The sequence below is a fragment of the Camellia sinensis genome, chromosome 5 (genome assembly GCF_055761805.1).
Source record: "Camellia sinensis isolate YWXY chromosome 5, ASM5576180v1, whole genome shotgun sequence".
Classification (NCBI taxonomy): domain Eukaryota; kingdom Viridiplantae; phylum Streptophyta; class Magnoliopsida; order Ericales; family Theaceae; genus Camellia; species Camellia sinensis.
This window is the reverse complement of record NC_138965.1, coordinates 68,337,744-68,358,444: the sequence shown is the minus strand read 5'-3', so window position 1 is coordinate 68,358,444 and position 20,701 is coordinate 68,337,744. Positions and strand designations below refer to the sequence as shown.

General features: G+C 36.2%; 1 long non-coding RNA gene across 1 annotated transcript; it reads right to left on the bottom strand.

The window, feature by feature from the left end:
• Positions 1 to 4: 4 nt before the first annotated feature.
• On the bottom strand, positions 5 to 19,209 carry LOC145790674 (uncharacterized). The gene is made up of 2 exons (XR_014329600.1): positions 19,028 to 19,209; positions 5 to 315 (listed from the first exon to the last, which is right to left on the bottom strand). It is a non-coding gene; the product is annotated as an uncharacterized LOC145790674 (long non-coding RNA).
• Between the last annotated feature and the right edge of the window lie 1,492 nt (positions 19,210 to 20,701).

The following is a 20,701-nucleotide window of genomic DNA, read 5'->3' as shown; positions in this document are numbered from 1 at the left end:
TCAATTTGATACCTGAAAAGTACTTCTCTTCCTCCTTGAACTTCTCAAAAGTCATACATGTTCACATTACATTCAGATCTTTCCACAAAACAAAATAAATACACAAGTAGTTCAAAGAGTAAGAGAAATGCAAATAAAAATACCCTGATGGCTTACATCTTTCAAGGCTATGGCCTTAATTACACAAAATTAGGAAACACTAACTCGAGACAAATAAGCTCCATAGCTGTGGCTCATAAACAACAAAAGAGACTTAGTGCTCCTTTTAAAAGATATCCACTATCCTTCACTTGGATGGACGCACATCACCAATCCCTAAAATGTTGTTATAATAGGAATGAGTAATATTGCCCAGTAGAAATATTTTTAACAGAATATATAAACGTTTGATATAAATATGATCATGTTATGCACGTGTTACGACAAAATCCATGATTTTTTTTCCCTTTTTTAAAGTGATGATGCTCAATGCACTTTTGTAGTATCAAACTCAAGATCAACCATGGGGTGGTAAATACACCATAGAATTCTAATGCACAAGTCAATTACATATAAATATATATATATATATATATTTTTTTTTTATATCAAAATTATTCTCACATTTACCAGCTCACAATATAGCAGGGGTGATGGGCACCTAAAACGTATATATTTTCCACATTTGCTGGCTCACAATACGGCAGGGCTAGTGAACGCCCAAAAACATTTCCTACATTCGTCCGGCATCAAGCACAAGACAGGATAATTGGGCACCTTGACTCCTCGCACGGGTACCAATACCATACACAACACATTTCCAAAACCGACTCACTTCCTGGATTACTATGCTATTTACCCTCTTTCCAATATTCCAACTTCCAAAGTAATAAAGCAATGAGTTCAAAATCATAAAATGCCATGCAATGCATAAGTTTTGTGAGATATAACAATTACCTAAGGTTCCTTTTATCATTATAAGAAATAAACATTTAAACCCTTATGCAGAACGACAACCCAAGGTAAGACTCTAATAGTATTCCAATTAAATGACGTGTGCATGCCATGCTCCATGGGTATATAACTATGTTACTTGGAATGTGAATCGTTTTCGTACATGAAATGGGAACATGGTACACCATTTGCTCTAAATTGTGGTACACTACAAAAAAAATGCACCTTTGCCGACTAATTTTGGCGACTAAAACATTTTTAGTAGCCAAAAGTATAATATTTGGCGACTAAAAATTAATTTGTCGCATTGGTTCAAATATGTAGCTACTAAATTATTTTAGTCGATAAAAATTTATAATTGGCGACAAAATTTTGATTTAGTCAACAAAATTCAACTTTTTCGCGACTAAATAATTTGTTAGTCGTCGTTTTCGTACATGTTACACTGAAAAAAATTAAATTAATTTGTAATAATGCTGTTTCCCAACTAAAATATGATTTAGTCGCCAAAGATGACGTTTAGCGACCAATATTTTAGTCGCTATTGACTTCTATTTCGCTACCAAAACATTATAGTCGGCATTATTGACTCCTTTCCCGACTAAAACATAATATAGTCGCTAAAAGGTTGAAATAAGAAAACCTGCGCCTCTTTTATTGGTGCGCGCGCGTTGCTCTGCCTGTATACTGTATACAACTTCACAACAGTATATCGAACACACACCTCACCAAATCTCACACAGATCAGCCCCCCTCACCGTAGCCTACTGTACGGGCAACATTGCGACGGCCACCGCCACCGGCGCAAAGCACCACTGTCGCAGCCGCACATCTCAGGTTCGCTCTCTCTCTCTCGCTTTCGCGCTCTGCTTCTCACTCTGTCTGTGCATCTGTCCCTCGCTCTCTCGCTCGAGCTCTCTCCTACAGTCTATTTTTCGTTCTCCCACAATCTATACTTGTTTTGTATGCACACATATATATGTATGTGCAGTTTTTTTTTTTTTTTTTTTTATTATATATATTTCAAAAATTGCAAATTTATTGATGATTCAAAGAAATCCTTACTTGTGATTCAAAAATTGTAGATTTATTGCAGATTTATTATATATATTTCGAAGAAATCCTTGCAGATTTATTGATGATTCAAAAATTGCAGATATTTCAAAAATTGCACCTTACTTGTTTTAGGATTTCAATTTTTGGGTATTTGATACATTGTGCCTTTGACTATCGTATTTTGTAAACTAGCAGATAGATTGGGGAAGATATATATATATATATATGGGGCAAACAGAATCTGGTTTGGAGCTGTACTTTTATAAGGTTTTGGGTATAATCAATTTAACTAATTCTTGTAAAATAAGTGGTCATGGATAAACAATTGAGCGGCTATTATGGTTCAGTGAACATTATCAAATATGAAGAACAAACCGATTCGAGCCTCTCAGATCGGAGTTTTCATTAAATGTTTTAGTGTTAGATTTTAAGTTTTACAGTGGGAGGAGTTATCATTTTCACCCATATGACGGCTATATCATGTTATACTAACTTTGATCAACATACATTGTGCTTATATACACTTTTTATCGCCTTGCCTCCATATGCAAACAATATCTTCTATGCATAATAAACACCAACAAAGAGAAGTGGCAGGCTCTGAAATTGGGGATGGATTGCATTAATTTGATAAATGAGAGAAGATATAAAACTCTAGAGATCATTACTTAATAAAATGTTTGCATCAAATCGTATATGATTGAGCCTTGCTAAGATGAATCGTCTAAGGACTTGTTTTTCATGTTTGATTGGATTAAGACGTTGCTCAACTAATAAGAATTGTTGTGTTCATAATCCTCATCTCTAAGGCTATGCCAAATTAAGCTTATCCTTGTTATTGTGACTTTTTAACTATTGACATTGTGATGGTTAGCTGTGAATTAAATCTGTTATTTATTAGCCAAATTACAATGGAGGTGGTGATTGTCAAAAAGGTTTCATTGGTGAAGCGAGTTGATTTGAAGCCAATAGTCCCAATATTTACTAGTTTTTAACATATCAGAAGAATATATATGTCCACATCTGTTGATATGGTGAACCACAACACTAATAGGATGTCATCAACTCACTTGGCTTGACAGCACATCATATTCAATAGATACTACACTAGTGTTTTTTTTTTACATATTAGAAGTATAGATGGGTATTGTACTTTGATATTGTGAACCTTCACACTACAGATGTCATCAACTCACTTGGGCTTCACATATCTGACACAACACATCATTGTGTTAGACCTCTACATACATACTCACACTCGACACCTCTACCCCAATCCATGTAATATAGTTTATAACCATTCATTATAAAGGTTGAATATCCTAGTTGTGATGCTCATTGCTCAATATCAAAACTTTTGCATCCACTATCTTAAAAACTCGTTCGATTTGAGTAATGTATCAAGATTTATAAATCCAAAACTTGATAATAGTGAGAACGAGCCTTGTCCGGTCCGAAGTGTGGTCACAGATCTTGGTTCACAGTCCATTTGTCAGTCGTCTGTTGGCTCATCTAATTGTACCTGTAATGCCATAGATGGACTCGTGGATTCACCCGTGAGTAGTACCCTTACAGTTTGTGATATTTTCAATGATAGTCAGTCGGTCTTGCAGTTTGAAAGAGGGGTTGAGGTAGCCAACAAGTTCCTTCCTTGTGGTGATGATTTGTGTCTTGATTCGGGGAGTAATTTAGGCAAAATGTATCCACAGGGTACACCAAAATTGAGAGAATCCAAGCTTCCATTTGGCATTTACTCGTAAATTAACATTCTTTCATCTTCATGGATGCAACATCCCAAAAGCCTAACCATATTACAGTGTTCAAGTTTAGCGATCAAAATCACTTAAGTCTTGAATTCATGAAGATCTTGTTTTGCGATAGTCGAGAGGCGTTTTGAATTCACGAAGATCTTGAATATATATGTCCACTAAAATAGCTAGTGTATGAATGGAACAAACTGACCTTGTAAGACCCAATTTCCATTTTTTAGGTTTCATGGTTTTGGTTATAAATTTCTTCGTGAGTGACGGATAATGAAATGTTCTTTTAAAATGCCCATATTGTCAATTTTTTATTGTCATTCATTATTTATTGAGGATGGTTTGTTGGATGTTATTATATTATTCTTGGGTTTATATAGTCAATGGAATTGACTTAGCATCATGGACAAAAATTGGGGTCATTGACTTAACATTGATATTATTGTTGGGTTTATATAGTCATGTATTTGCTTACCATCATGGACAAAAATTTATTGGTTCATTGACTTAAAGTTGATATTATTGTTTGGTTCATATAGTCAATGGAATTGACTTACCATCATGCACAAAAATTGGGTTCATTGACTTACAATTGAAAGTGATTGAATGCTTGTAGTCCTTGACTTACCCTTTGATGAAATAATACTAATCGATAATAAAATTATTAATTAAGCATATGACTAATCAGTTCAGTACAATAATAAAATTATACATAACTAAGATTAATAGTACCACATGGCTCAAGTCTCTTTCCCCTTCTTTATGTGTTATGTAATTAGATAAGAGTTTAGGACTTTTGTTTATATTGTTCTTGATGTCAACCATATTGGCCTTCGCGTTGTCTCGGATGTTGTCTATAACCATTTGCATGGAAATGGTCCATTTGATGAGAACTATGTTCTTGACAAGGTCATGAGTTGATTCCTATGTTGTATTTTTAGCTTTCTTTCCTTCCTTTATTTACATTTTTGTTAAAAAGATCTCTTTATACTACTGTCATATTCAAAATACTTAGGCATCAAGGTGATTTATTAATGCACCGATTTTCATGAGTGGTTTAATTAAACTTAGGCATCAATGTGATTTAAGTATATACTCGTTCACATGAAAGTTAAATTGCGTGGTGTTAATTTGTTTCTAGAAGAAACTTAATAGATACTTTACCTAATTCCTGTATTTCACATTTATGCTTAACATTGGTTTGTGTATATCACTTTTATTTGACAATCATTATCAATGTTTGCTTAATAATAGCGATGATGCTTATATAACATTGGTTTGTGTATATCAATTCATGTCCTCATAATATCGATGATGCATGTGATGCGTTTACTTAATATATCATGTTTGCTTGCTTGTACTTTCCAGGTACAAGCATGATTCCTGGGATGAAAACAGGGCGGCGTAAGAAAACAGCAACTGACCCCATAGCATCACCCTCGGGAACATTTGCACCTGCCGTTGTCACAACACAGACTTTATCCGATGAGACACAACTGCTGGATGACACACAAACATGTGTGGAAGAGACACAGGCGCACGGCGTAGGTAAGACCATTGTAGTTTTGTAGGTGTGTTTCGGCCCCTAAAGATCACTTTACTTGACTGAAGCAATGGATTTTATGTCATCTAGAAGAACAAGTTCTTGCATGTCTTACAAAATTCAAATCCCTAATAAAATTTGCTTGGATGATTGTTAAATTTAGTATTAATTATTGTTCATTATATGTTTGGCGAACTAATTGCATGTGAAGGCCTTACACTTGTTGCCCCTTCTTGACCATGGAAAAGTAACTCAAATCGTGTACGCGGTCCTACAGTCGGAAAAGGAATGCAAAAAAAGGCTTACGAGAAAAAAAGGGGAGAAGCTACATGTATATGTCAATCGCATGCTTAATGCACTCACTAGAGGGAATGCCACGCCTGCCACAAATGAGTTGGGCTTGCAGATAAGGCGGTTGTGCCCCCTTAAGGGAGTGAAGTCATGGAAGAAAATTGATCAGAGTATCAAAGATGCTGTAGTACAGGCTGTGCTAGTACGTTCGAACCTTAAACTAAATGTCTCCATTATGTACATTATGTTTTGCGGCATTCCATTTTTGTAATATGTCACACACATGCTTGCAGGACACGTTTGAAATTGGTGAGGATTTCCATACTGATCAGCAAGCTCAAGAGATCGTTGATACGAAGGCGTATCTCTTGTACAAGGACTGGAGGTACACCCTGAAGCAACACTATGAAAAACTTGTAGAAGAGGGTGTTGATGACCCATATAGTCATCTGCCTAAAGGAGTTTGCTTAGATGATTGGAAACACATGATTGATGTCGCTTGGAAGGATGAATCTCATTTGGTAACAAACAAATATAAACGACCCTATTGTTTTATTTGTGTATTATGCGTTGATATGTACTAATTCTTGAATAATTCTTGTTTTAGAAACGCTCTAAAGCTGGTAAGGCAAACCGAAGTTTGCTGCCATACAATCACACCAGTGGATCTCGCTCCTTTCCAATAGCAATGTTGCTCATGGTGAGTTACATACATTTGGAGCAGATTTGTCAGCACTTACATATGTAAGATGAAAGTCATGGTTACTATTGTGACTAATTAATTTTGTTATTTGAAACTAACAGGCAGATGAAAATGGGGAGTTGGATTTTCTGGAATTTTATTCAAAATCACACAAATCGAAGAAAACAAATGAATGGATTGATCCCAAATGTGGTGAGCTACATGCAAGGAGTAAACTTTTTTCGCCTACAGTTGTAATATTAATGCCTATCTTAGCAGAAAATTGCATGTGATTCTTTGTGCCGTTGTTGAATAGTCCACTTGTTTTGGTAATGACAGGATGTGATGGTGAATCTACAAACGACAGCCACGGATGCGGGGATCCCATTGACACATGAGGAACTCTCACGGCAACTGCTTGGACAGAGAAAGAATTACTTGCGTGGATTTGGGATAGGCCCACGACCCTATTCGCCATCTGATAGTGCGACATGATCTCATGACAAACAAATGGAGGCAATGCGATCTGAGATTGACGTTCTTCAAGAAAATTTGATGAAGGAGAAAGAAGAGCGCCAGAGAGATCGTGAAGAGATGACGAGGGAGAGAGAGAAGTTGATGAAAGAAGTAGAAGAAGGAAAAAAAGCAAGGGAGGCGCAATAAGAACAACTGAATCATTTGAACTCTATGGTTTTACGACTATCAACATTGTTGGAGGGTTTAGACGGGGCATCGTCGTATTTGGTAAGAAGAATTTCATTCGTCTCATACTAACACTTATACACACTTAGATTTACATATTCACTAAACAATACTACGCATTGGTGTCGACACCCCATTTTTGACCGTCCTCAAGACTTGGACGTCACCACTTGAACACTCGGTGATCATCCATGTTCGTGCTTGTTTTGAGTTCCCGGAGGTCTTGGCTACGCGCCTTGCCTCAGGATCTCTCGACTTGCTTGTTCTGTGCTTGGTTTTACACCAAGGACTTGTTTGTTTTTGCACTTAAAGGTAGAGAGTAGCTTGATAGCTACCCCTGATACCCACCGGCCATGGCTTGAGGCCACCGGTTGTGTTTTGAGGCTACCGGCCATTGGTGAAATATACCATTGGCCGGTCGGCACTTAGTGTGGTCGGCCGACCATCTGTTTGGCCGATGGCCTCCTTTTCTGGCCGGTGCCACATTTTTGCCTTTTTCAGGCATGGTGCAAGCCAGCTGTGCCAGCTGGAATGCACAGACCCTCCTCCCCATGCACGAGTGTGGCTGTTTTGCCCCTTTTGCACCTTTTTGGTCTAGCTTCTTGAGGAAGCTTGGACCTTTGTCTTAGCTTCCTCAAGAAGCTTAGACACCTGTCCCAGCTTCCTATGGAAGCCTTGGCCCCTTTGCCTTTGCTTCTTTAGGAAGCCTTGACCCCTTTGTTGGCTTCCCTTGGAAGCTTAGCCTTTTCTATTGTCTATATAAGGAGACCTCCCCTCTCCTTTGTAGGGGTTGAGCAAAAAACCAGAGCTTACATATATATTCTGATATATATCACCTTCTCTCTCTACATCTTCCTCTCTCTCCCCTTTTGCGTGTGTTAGAGACCCCAAAAGTGTGTTTTGACCTTAGTTTTGCACTAAGTCACCTACTATTACACCATACTTCAACTTTGGAGGCTTTGAGAGTTTGTTCTTGAGGTTTTGGGGTGGTTTTCATCAGAAGAAGGGGCCTGAGCTTGTTGTTCTTGAGGTGTTCTTCAAGGGTAACACTTTTGCTTTAGATTCCCCAATCTTGCACTAGTCTTTAACCTATCTTGCTTACTGATTTAGACTTTGTGTATAACTAAAAAAAGTCGTGTATTTGCATGCTTAAGATACTTCATTAAGGTTGTTTTGGTGTTGGGGGTCGACCCCCCTCCCCTCTAAGGCCTTGTTTGGCCCTCTTTGTGCCTCCATTGTTAAGCTTTGGTTACCTCGGTGTATTGGCCTTCTCACCACTGAAATCTAGTGGATTTTCAGTGGTGAAGAAGGGGGTTTGAAGTCTTGCATAGGGGAGGGACACCCCTCTCCCTTTGTCTCTCTTTTGTTTGCATTTTTGGCTCATAAGGGTAGCATGCATGATTAGTTGTCTTTGGCTCCATTTCAGAGGTTTTTGGGTGTCATTAGGTCATAATATGCCTCTGTTTTTGGTCGGATTAATGGCCTCTCTCATGCTTAATACACTTGCTTTGTATTCCCCCATTTTGCCTAGAAATGAATCTTGCCATTAGACCATCATGCTTGCACATTTTTACCTAACTTTGTGAAGCTTTTAGTCATATTTTGCCATGCTTGAGGTCTGTTGGGTGTTGATTTGGTCATGCATTTCATGCTTTGTATAACCCCTTTGCATTCTAGCATGTTGGCATCGGGTGTGTGAGTCATTAGCGTGCACTATCTTGGCTATTTTAGTGATTTGGAACCACTTATTACATCATTTCAGTCCACGTTTTATGCTTGCATGTTTGCATTTTGTTATCCTTTCAATGCTTTGGAGAGACATGATCCTATGCTCTATGTATGGCTTTTTGTGCATGCCTCTTGTTTTGTGTCTCTTAGCTGCCATATCAGGGGGTTTTGGGACTTATTTTGGTGCATTAAAACTCTGTTTTTGGTTGTATAGCTCATACCATGCTTGCTTGGGGTAGGTGTTGAGTAATGCTCTCGTTTGTGGCCTTGAATGCCTTTCATTTTGCATCGATTCCCTAGCATGATTTGGCATCATCATTCACATGTTTTTTTCAGAAGTTAACATGAGGGTTTAATGTCCATGCTTACCACCTTTGAGTGTTCTTGAGAGTAGCCTTCCATGCTTGGGTTTTTGGCTAATTGGTGTGCATGTTTGCATGAGCACTTGTCTACCATTTTTGGCACTTTTGGCCACTGTTTATGGCAAGGCTGAGGTCTGTCCTTTATGGTTTAAGTCCACCATTACATGTTTGCATGTTGCATGCTTTAGTACATTACACATTGGCATGTTTAGTTTGCATTGCATTTGGCATGCTTTGCTTACTTAACTTCATGTTGCATATTTGACCCATGTTGCATATGTGAGGTACATTGCATACTTGCATTACATTTTGCTTGGTTTGGGGTGTCAAACCAAGCATGAGAATTGAGGAGTGTTCGTACTTAAAGTGACGAAAAACGTCTCAATCCTTGGTCGTCAATGCCCTTGATCTCAACATGATAGGGTGTTAGCATTCATTTGTTTGTTGCATGCATTTACATTAAGTTGCAAACTTGGTACCTTTGGCCATCATGCATTGAAATGCGTGACTGGTGGCCCAAGTACCAAGAGCTGCACTCCCTTGAGTACTTAGCATGATAAGGAGAGTGGCCATGCACACATTTGCTTGAAAAATTCCATGCCATACACTGCTTGCCCTCTGCTGCTGTCAATTGCAGGATTCTACAGGAAGCAATGGCCGACCGGCCATCTTTAGTGCCGACCGGCCATCAATGCCCAGCCGATGACACCATCTTTGATCGGTAACCTTATTCCCATGGCCGATGGCCTTTTGCTCTGGCCGGTGGCACTCCACAACACTCAAAAGGAAGCTCAAAGCAGTTCTAGAGACTTTCATAATTTTCAGAGTGGTGAGGCAGTGTAAACAGAGGCAACAGTGGCATGGTACGGGTTTCCGGGCAAGGCGGATCGAGCATGCATCATTCACGCATCCCGAGGCAAGGCTGCAGTCACCTTTCTTTTGCATTTCATTTGTTAATTAATTAAAAGTTCTGTAATAATTAATTTAGTAGTATTCATTTGGTTGTGTATTATTTATTCGGACCCTCCGAGTGAGGACACAACTGTAATAAACGTGCATGTGTGTGATGCATGTCTTCCAATCCCCACTTCTTTCTCCCTTTTAATTACCTGCTTTTGATGGTTAGTACTAGGGCATATTTTAATTAGCATCCTTATGCTATGCATGGGTGCATTCATACATTTGTCTTGTATGCACCGGGCTCGACGCATCATGCTAACTGCATTGTATTTCAATCTCAAATTGAATACATGTTATCTGTTGCATTTCACATGCCATGTTTAGAATAGTCGAGCCTGTCTAGATTGCATCTTTGCATGTGTTACATTAGTCATTTTTAACACGAACTAGGATCATGCATATAATTACTAACTAGTTTCTGTTTTGGCTTGGAGTACTAGGTAAGCTTTTTATGCTTTAGCATGCCACATGTGTGTGAATGTTGCCATGATAGCATGCTTACCATGAGGCTATGTGCTTACGTGTTATAACTGCCTGAATGCCTGTGGGTGAAGGTTGAGTTACTTAAATTGGAACTACGCATTAAATACGAGTTTTAGGCCCACTTGAGGGTGGCAAAATTCATGTCTTAGCCTACTTGCGGGTAGCACCATCAAACCATTTTCAAACAAACAAACATGAAATGTTTTGTTCCAATTTAGACGACCCAGTCTATACTTGTCTGCTGTGCGCATAACATAGTAAATCTAGGCTAATAACCGGAATAAGAACATGTAATGTTCTCAAAACAAGATATCATGGTTAGTAGAGGCCGATCTTTGATCGGGCGAGAGGGGGTGCTCATAGCTGACCTTCCCCAATCGTACCCAAGTTCTCGAGCCGAGGCAACTTTGGTGATGACGGACACGTGGCCTTAGGCAACGAGTCAGGATTTCCTAAATTTTTCCAAAAATAAAATATTTAGATGGCGACTCTATATCTGGCAAAGCAGTCCATGTTTGGCACTTCTTTTTAAAAAATCTATTTTTCTCAAAACGATTTGCCGGACTTGGACTCTTTGGTTCAGATTAAGAATCGTGACAATTTGAGTCCGAACTGTAGTGAACCCAATATGAACAGAACGGGACTCATCCTCCCGGGACGTTCGGGGACGTCTACAATTGGGTATACCATAACAAGAGACATTAGGTTTGTTAGGTATAATACATTGGTATTTATGGCGAAAATTTAATACAGCCTTCCCAAAAACGTTTTGTGCATTGGGTCCGTCATTTTGGTGTTGGGTAGTCAAAACAAATATGGCAAGGTTGGCATATGGCATTGGAGTTGAAGCGACACTGTAATGGCTGCTGAGTTTAACTAAATAGCCTGTGTGGTCAAAATTAGTTTGTCTGGTAAGGATTGGTGTGTGCAATGCAAGTTTTTGTTTATTTGTTTCTGGTAAGCTTCCATTGATGTTATCTGGGTTGTGATAGTTACTTTAGAAACCTTGTTGGAAGTAGTGTCCCTGTGTGCATATGCTGTATAAACTGTCAGTTATTTCTATTTTTCCTTAAATGAAATGGTGCATCTGCTAAATGAAGTGTGGTGTTTGTATATGAAGTGCGTATCTAACTTGGTTGTAGTTCTTTGTCGGTGAATGCTAATAAACCACAATGTATTGCGAGGGGTCATTTTTTATAAAGAGAAATAGTAATTACTGCTGTGTTATTTTATTGTTTTATTATTTTTTATTTTTTATTTTTTACTTTATAGGTCTTTGTCTGGTTTTGTGTGTATGAAATTCTCTCTCTCTCTCTCTCTCTCTCTCTCTCTCTCTCTTCAGATTTGAATTTGTGTCTCTCTGCAAAATCCCCCAATTCATTTATATATTCACTTACATGCTGACCCTCTCAAAGATGCATGATATGTTAGGAGCAAGATATGGTTAGTATTTGCATTTCTGGTCCTGAACTTAATCCATCTAATTAGACTAGTATGATCGTCCAGTCTTCCTCTACATTTAGACTAGAAAAATGATTGAAGTGTTTTTGAAATTGTACTCTCTTTTTTTATTGAATTGATCTTTATCATTAATGCAAGTGCTTGATATCTCCCGTGCTTGTTGTGGCATGTTTAATTACCTATTGGTACCAGGCCATTGTAGACTTGACCAACGCATTAGAATTTGAGCCAAACTCAGCGGATATATTACATGAAAGGGGTACTTGCTAAAACTCAGCTCTTCAATTTTTCGGAGAACTTTTTCTTTCTGGTATAAGTACCCTTCTGTATTTGAATATGAGGATTAGATTGGAAATTCTTGTTTGCTATTGATGATTGTCTACATCTTTCTTCAGTTTTTCATGCTCAAGTATTCTAGATACAATTGCAGGTGATGTTGTTCATTTGAAGTATGAGTGGATAAGATGGCAGATTGATCATTTTGGATAAAGATTTTTTTATTTACTATCTCTATGCCAAAAATGATAGTATGATTTTGTGATAGAACTATTTTGTTATCACCTAGAGATTATCAATAACAACTTGACTAATTCTTGTCATTTAGTTTTGTGAATATGGAATGTTACTAATGTAGACATTACGTAAGAGCATAAGGATGGCAATTCTTGTGCATAATATGCATGAAGGTAATAAGAATACCATGGCATACTAGTAATTACGAGGATTGGAATGAATACAGGGATTGTTAATTTCAAGTTCAAGGATTTTGATGCTGCTATTGAAGACCTATCTGCATGTGTAAAGCTTGATAAGGATAACAAATCAGCGTACACATATTTGGTAATTCTATGGTTCCTAAAATTTATTGATCTAGGGTCTAGTACAATCAGCTTGAGAAAGTTCAGGCACTTTTCCATGTAAAAAATATTGATGGAGCGGGTTTTGACTTTTACAGGGTTTGGCATTATCTTCAATTGGTGATTACAGGAGGGCTGAGGAGGCACATATGAAATCAATTCAACTTGATCAAAGTTTCCGTGAGGCATGGGCGCATTTAACACAGGTATTCATAAGTAAATACTCGGTGTAATTGACTTACAATATTCACATTGTGTGATTAATGTGTCCTGTTGTGTGGTAATAATGAAAAGGTGAAATTGATAATACTCTTATTTTGGTGCTAACTGACCAACTCAACTCAAGCAGCCATAATCCTGACTCGAGATTTTTCTGATGTTACTTTTATACACACACACACACACACACACACACAAAGAAAGAAAAGAAAAATTCAAGCACAGCTGCAAGGTCATTGACATAGGCTAAACGGACCAGATATTTGTTTAGAGAACTGATATATCTTATGGGCATTTTTTTCCATCTAAAACATTGATTTGAACTGCTCTTTTTCATAATTTTTTGCAACTTAAATCATGAAAGGAAATGTTTTGAGTATTAAAACATAGCCAATAGTTACATTACAAGAAGGGAATCCCCTCTGAAAAAACAACATCCACAATGATAATAACCCATCTCACTTAATCTGGGAGATGACAAGCTGGCTAAGCTTACAACAGACCTAATCTGTTCACTAACAATAGCACAATATCTTACTGTGGTTACTGCTTAATGAAAGAGTGATTTGAATATTTTTTCTTGGTTGGATTTTTTGATGGCCAACCTTGTGAGGCCCTAAGTAAGCTACATTAGGCGAGAATCTGTAGTTAACATCATTTTGAATCACCTTGATATGTTGATATGTGAGCACTGATACTATGTTGTTAAGTCAAGAGTAAATTTGCATGAGATCTTTGTAGTTTTAGAAGAACTCTGGCTGGACCTCACATCATTGTTGGTTCTAGAACTTTTTAGCAATACTGTTGTAATGGTAGTTTTCCACTTGCTTTAACTCTTTATTTACTGTAGTAGGATATGAAGTTTTCCGGGTTCAATGAAGTGGTCTTTAATATTTTGTTTTAAAGTATCATCATCCATTAAGGTGGTTTTTGGTTCTTCAAGTGGTAATTGGAGTGGGGAAACGCTGTGAGTTTTTAAGAATCTTGCCTTGGAATTTACTGCAACATAATGCATTTTTAATCTGTATTATACAGTTGTGGCAAATCCATTGTTGTGGTGGGTTTTGCAGCCTTCCATTTAGGACATGTAGGCTTGTAATGTGTAGTCCATATGATTCTCTTGGCATTGTTCTATTTGATTGGCAAAAGTGAGTTGGAGAAGGTGGATTTGCAATTGTAATACATTAAGCAATCTTCTGGGGCGAAAACTTAGTCGAAAAAGGGCATTTTGGAGGCGAAAATGCAAAACAGCCCCCGAACCTCTGTGTGGCCTAAACGAACAGTTTCACCATACCAAATATGACTGTAACAACTGACGGAATGTTATTCGGACCTATAGGTTGGGATTTAGAGCCGAATACGCCGAAAACTTAGTCGAAAAAGGGCGTTTCGGGGGCAAAAATTCAAAACAGCCCCCGAATCTCCGTGTGGCCGAAACGAACAGTTTCCCCATGCCAAATATGACTTGGGCCAACTAACGGAATGTTATTCAGACCTATAGGTTGGGATTTACAGCTGAATACGCCCAAAACTTAGTCGAAAAAGGACGTTTCGGGGGCGAAAATCCAAAACAGCCACCGAACCTCCGTGTGGCCGAAACGAACAGTTTCCCCATGCCAAATAGGACTTGTGACAACTGACAGAATGTTATTCAGACCTATAGGTTGGGATTTAGAGACGAATACGCCCAAAACTTAGTCGAAAAAAGGCGTTTCGGAGGCGAAAATTCAAAACAGCCCCCGAACATATGTGTCGCTGAAACGAACAGTTTCCCCATGCCAAATATGACTTGTGACAACTGACAGAATGTTATTCGGACCTATATGTTGGGATTTAGAGATGAATATACCCAAAACTTAGTCGAAAAATGGCGTTTCGGGGGCGAAACTTGAAAACATCCCCCGAACCTCCGTCTGACTGTCACGGGCAGCTTTCCCATTACAAATAGGACTTGTGACAACTGACAAAATGTTTTAAACTTGCTAATTTTGTGAACGTACACACGTGTGTTATTATTTTTATCACATGTTCTAATATCCTCTCTAAAATGGCACTGACATACATTAATAAGCACTGATGGTTTTATATCCAATCTAATGATTCAAGTGCCTTTTGCAAACAAATAATGAAGAAGTTGGTAAAAAGAATACTTTCTATTCACATTGGGCTTTGATATTGGTTTAGCCACAGAATTTGGCATACATGCATACAAATAGAAGATTGTTACATTAGCTGTATGTTACTAATGAAAGATTTAATAATGATTGTTCTGCATTTAACAATGTTCCTTATAACAAAAGACTTTAGAAAGACTATACAATGACTGATAAATGATTCATCATGGAAGGTTGCTTCTCACTTATTCCCAAATTCATTCATGAAGTTGGGCATTTTTGGGTCCAATTCTAACGTTTTTTTTGTTTTTTGTAGATGACTTCGTTGCGTGGACTTGCAGAGATATTTTGGTATATGGAGAAGAAATTGTACTTTTGTATAGAAGTAATATAATACTTTTATCGTCTCTAGTTTTTGTGCAGTTAACTATTCCTAATACATAAAACTATTGGAACAGATAATTATTGGCATGGTAGATAGATCACCTTTTGAAGCCGTCCACTAAATTGATTTTTTGTCGTGGTACATAGATGTATTTTTGACTTGGTTCATACATCACCTTTTGTCGTGGTACAGATTACAATGGTAATTTGTACCATGCCAAATGGTCATTTCACATGGTATAGTAAATGTAATTTTTGTATATGGAGGGCTTTACTTTTTGTATGATTGAATATGTTGTATGGAATTATTATTTTAGTTTGGACAATAGTTCGTTTGTATGTACTTGGACAGTTAAAGTAATTTATTTTTTGTATACGGATGCAGATTGTGAAATGATTGATAATTTATGTATCATTTTATTTATATACGTATTACAGATTGAATGGAACACAGACAGGTTATGGACACATTATAATATTGGTAATAAAACATAATATCATGTTTTTGCCGACTAAACGTTTTGTAGCCAATAAAAAGGGGGGGAAAAAAACAAACATTTGGCTACTAAAAATTTTGTAGCCAAAAGAAAATCAAACATTTGGCTACTAAATTTTTTGTAGGCAAAAGAAAAACAACCATTTGGCTACTAAATGTTTTGTAGCCAAAATAAAATCAAACCTTTGGCTACTAAAAGTTTTGTAGCCAAAAGAAAATCAAACATTTGGCGACTAAAATATTTTGTAGTTAAAAACAAAAGTTGAAGAATAAATAGGACTTTTGGCGACTAAAAATTTAGTAGCCAAAAACGTCATAGTTTAGGCGACTAAATTTTTAGTAGCAAAAAATGTTGAAGTTTAGGCGACTAAATTTTTAGTAGCAAAAAGAAATAGTATTTGGCGACTAAAATTTTAGTAGCCAAAAGAGATTGACTTTAGGCGACTAAAATTTTAGTAGCCAAAACACTAGTATTTGCTTTTGGCGACTAAGAAATTTAGTAGCTAACAATTTTTCGGCCACTAAATAATTGGCTTTTGGCGACAAAAAAATTGGTCGGCAAAAATGTATTTATTTAATTAATTTTTAAACCTATTGGCGACTAAATTAGGTTTAGTCGGCAATTATATTTCCCGACTACTCGTTGGCTACTAATTTTTCGACCAAAAAATTTAGTCGCTAAAGACAATAGGCGACTAAAATATGACTTTTGGCGACTAAAAATTTAGTCGCCAAAAGTGAAAATTCTTGTAGTGGTACAACATGGGTAGACTTGTGTAGTTTACGCTATAAGAATTTAAAGTACTTTTAGTTGAGTTTTTTTTTTTAACAATTAGATATCCAAGGCCTTGTTTAGGAACATCCTTATTTATTTTAAGGCCTCGTTTAGGAACATGCTTTTTTAGTGATTTTTTGATTTTTTGGCTAAAATATGAGATAAAAAAACTAATATGTTTGGGATGACTTTGTTTTTTTATGAAAAGATGTGCAAAAAGTAGAGTGAATGGAAATAAAAATTTGACTCTTTGGTATTTGTTGGCTTTTTAAATTTTTTAGTGACTTTTTAGCTTTAGGCTACTTTGTTATATTCCCAAATGAGGCCTAAATTAATATTGTAACAACACATTTCTTAAGCATTATAACCCATTTTTTATATTTTGTATCATTATATTTGATAAAAGAAAATATATTGGAAAAAAAACAAAAAACAAAACTTCTCAAATTGCTGAATTTACCGCTTTAGAATGAAAGTATACCACATTTCAAAAAGTGCATTCCAAAATACAATCATTAGGGTACCAACATTTTCTAGTAACACTAGTATATATTAAATATGCAACTCAAAAAATGACCCAAAAGGCTTATCCATACCTAGGTCATAAGGCTTTGATATGAACAAGATATATTAAGTATGCAACACAAAAAATGACCCAAAAGGCTGATTCATACCTAGGTCGTAAGGCTTTGATATGAACAAGATGATTAAATTTCACGTGTCTATGTCTTCCATGCTAATAGGGCCTTACATGTAAAATGCAATGACTAGTAACAAAAAGTTCATGTGTGCAAACAAAAAAGCATCACACAATGATTGCAGTCAAGTAATACGGAGTAAAAAATGAACTTTAGTTAAATAACACTATTGTCAATGTAATAGAACACTAATTAACAATGAAGCATGAATACTTCTAAAAAAGAGTCGTATCCGTATCCATATCATAATTGTATCAGATACCGACATTCATCGGATGCTCGCACATACGTATCAAATACTTTCTAAGCATATCTTATACTTGATGTTAATTTTGAGAAGTATCAAATACTTTTCAGATAGTCATGTATCCAAACTATTATGAAATTGAGATTGCAGTAATTTTTGCATTGTATTCGAATTCTCAATTTAGTTTCAATTTAGTTTCGAGAAGTTATTTAGTTGTTGAAGTCTTGTACTTCTGTAGTACTAGTAATAGATAGTGCCTAAGTCGTTATCAGATAGCCTACTATTTTGCAAGTGATTTGTAGAGTCAATTGTCAATGAAAAATATGTTGTAATCTATGAAGCACGGACACCTCTCCGGAGGTCACGTACGAGAGTCCGACACGGAGAGCTTCGGACACATGTTGGATACACTAGAAAGAGTCGGACACTTGGGACATGCTACAGATATACTAAGTATGCGCTAAGGACACGCTGGGAACATGCTGAGGACTATGTTTTTCAAAAAATTAAAATTTTAAATTTTTTTTAATAAAATTACATACTTACCTAAAGTTGATAAATTTGATAAAATTAAATATTTAATATAAAATACATATTAAATATTTAAAAATATGACACATAATAAATATATAAAATTACATTTTTTTCACGTGACCCCAACATGTCGTGTCTTACATTTTTTGAAAATTTATGTTCCTGCGTGTCTGCATTGTGTCGGTGTGCTTCTTAGCTTGTAACTCACTTGTGAAGAGCTTAGAAGGGTTCTCCATCTCTGCTAATTGAACCTAGAAAATGCTTCAAGTCCCCGGTTTTCTTTCCCTCTTTTTCTATTTTCATCTCAATTGTTTTGATTTTACACAGAGGCACATATGGAAACTGAAAGCCAATTCAGCACCGCAGCTTTACAAACTAAATTAAGTAAAACATAGAATTCAAAAACATGATCCAATTTAGGAATTACTCCATTTGTATGAATTACAAAAGTAAACTCTACCTAAGCAAGTTATATCAATTTTAGTATTTTGATGCGCAATTAGCAAAATTGAGAAGCAAGAATTCAGTGAAATGATAAACAATAAAAACCCTAACTGGAGATTACATACGCCCTCTACGATCGTGATCAGAAGGACCATCTTAAAACAAATAAAACCAAAATTTGAGACCTATTTGTTCACAATTCCAGGATATACAGAACATTTCAAGCGAATAAAATCATTAGATTTGTCAACGAGTGATAACCCAAGCAACAAAATTCAAACAAAATCGAAATGTGAACCTGCAGGTGTCTTCCTCTTGCCGAATAGAAAACTCATGTTGATCGATCAATAAAGATCACGTTGAATTCCGACAAATCTCCCTCGATCGATCGAAATGTGAACCTTGGGTTTGCTTCGGTCCTTCGATCGTCAAGAAAAGTGAACTATTTCACAATCAATCTCTACACACAGACAAATCCAGGAAGGAAAGTTCCGAAAACAATCCCAAATACACTTTGGAATTACGCGTCAATTTTTTGGGTCCCGCTCTGATTAATTTAATAAAATAAAAAAATTCTTAACATCCACTAATTTTTTATTTCTCCTTAAAAAATAGGTTAATTTTACTTTTATCCCCAAACTAAATTCTATACTACGTACCTGAACCCAAAAAAAGAAAAAGAAAAAGTGCTCATCATATTATGGTCTTTGTGGGGTTTTTTTTTAATATTAAATTGTGGTGTTTATTATTATTTGATTATGATTTATGAACTGTTTGATAACTTGATTTAGTATTTAAAATTGAATATATTGAATAATAATTAATTAAGTCTGTTTAATAATTACAATTGATATTATTTAAAAATTTAAGTATTTCTTAAAATGTATGTTAAAATTAAAAAAAAATTAAATTATATAAAATTTACTTAGTTCTAACTGAATTTATAAATAATAAATATAAGTATCGATATACACTATTATAAACTCGTCATCACCGCTACTATTACCACCACCACTACTACTGCCACCACTTTTATCACCATTGTTATTGTTATCATAAGCACTACCATCATTTTACTACTACTACCATCACTATTGTCATCGCCACTACCACCACCATCAATGCTACTACTACCACCACCACCAATACCACTACTATTACCATTACCATCATACCTTCACCACCACCAATGTCACGACCCAAACCCGCCCCTATGGATTTAGAGTCGTAATCGGCTAATAATCTGATATTACCAAAGGTCTGCTTAACATTAATCACAGTAATACAATAATAGGGGTAGACAGAAGCCAATAACTAATAAAATATATCGTTCAATGAGCTGTGAAGACTTACATGAACAAACTAACTTTATAATATATATATATATATATTTACGTAGACCATACCAAGCTTAACCATACCTTAGGGATTTAATCCCAATAACAAAAGTCAGTTTTATCATCAGTCATAATCATATAAAGACACTTGTTTCTGCACTACTCAAACACTTAGTTGCAAAAACAAAAGGGTGAACTCAACCACTCAATTAAGCCTTGACACTTGACGGTTCGGAACCTCGAGGTGAGATGCGGTAGTTGGCTTGACAAAACGGGATTTAGATCGATGTCGTTAAGTCCGGTCCAGAGCGTGATCACCTACATATATATACAAACAAACAGTGAGTTAAATTCCAATGAATAATCTCAATGTAAAAAGGTTAAATGAATGAGTTCTATAACTTGTCATAACAATATAATGTTCTTGACATAATTAAAGCATACTTCGAAAATGTATAATAGCACATATGGATCATCAAACCTTTCATAGCTTATCCAATAGCTCACCTAATGGCCTCATCAAAACTTGACGAAACACCACACAGAACATTTACAACGAAACGAAGCATTTAGCATATATATATTTAAAAAACATTCAATTCATCAAGCTTGTCAAACCAATAGTACTGAATAGC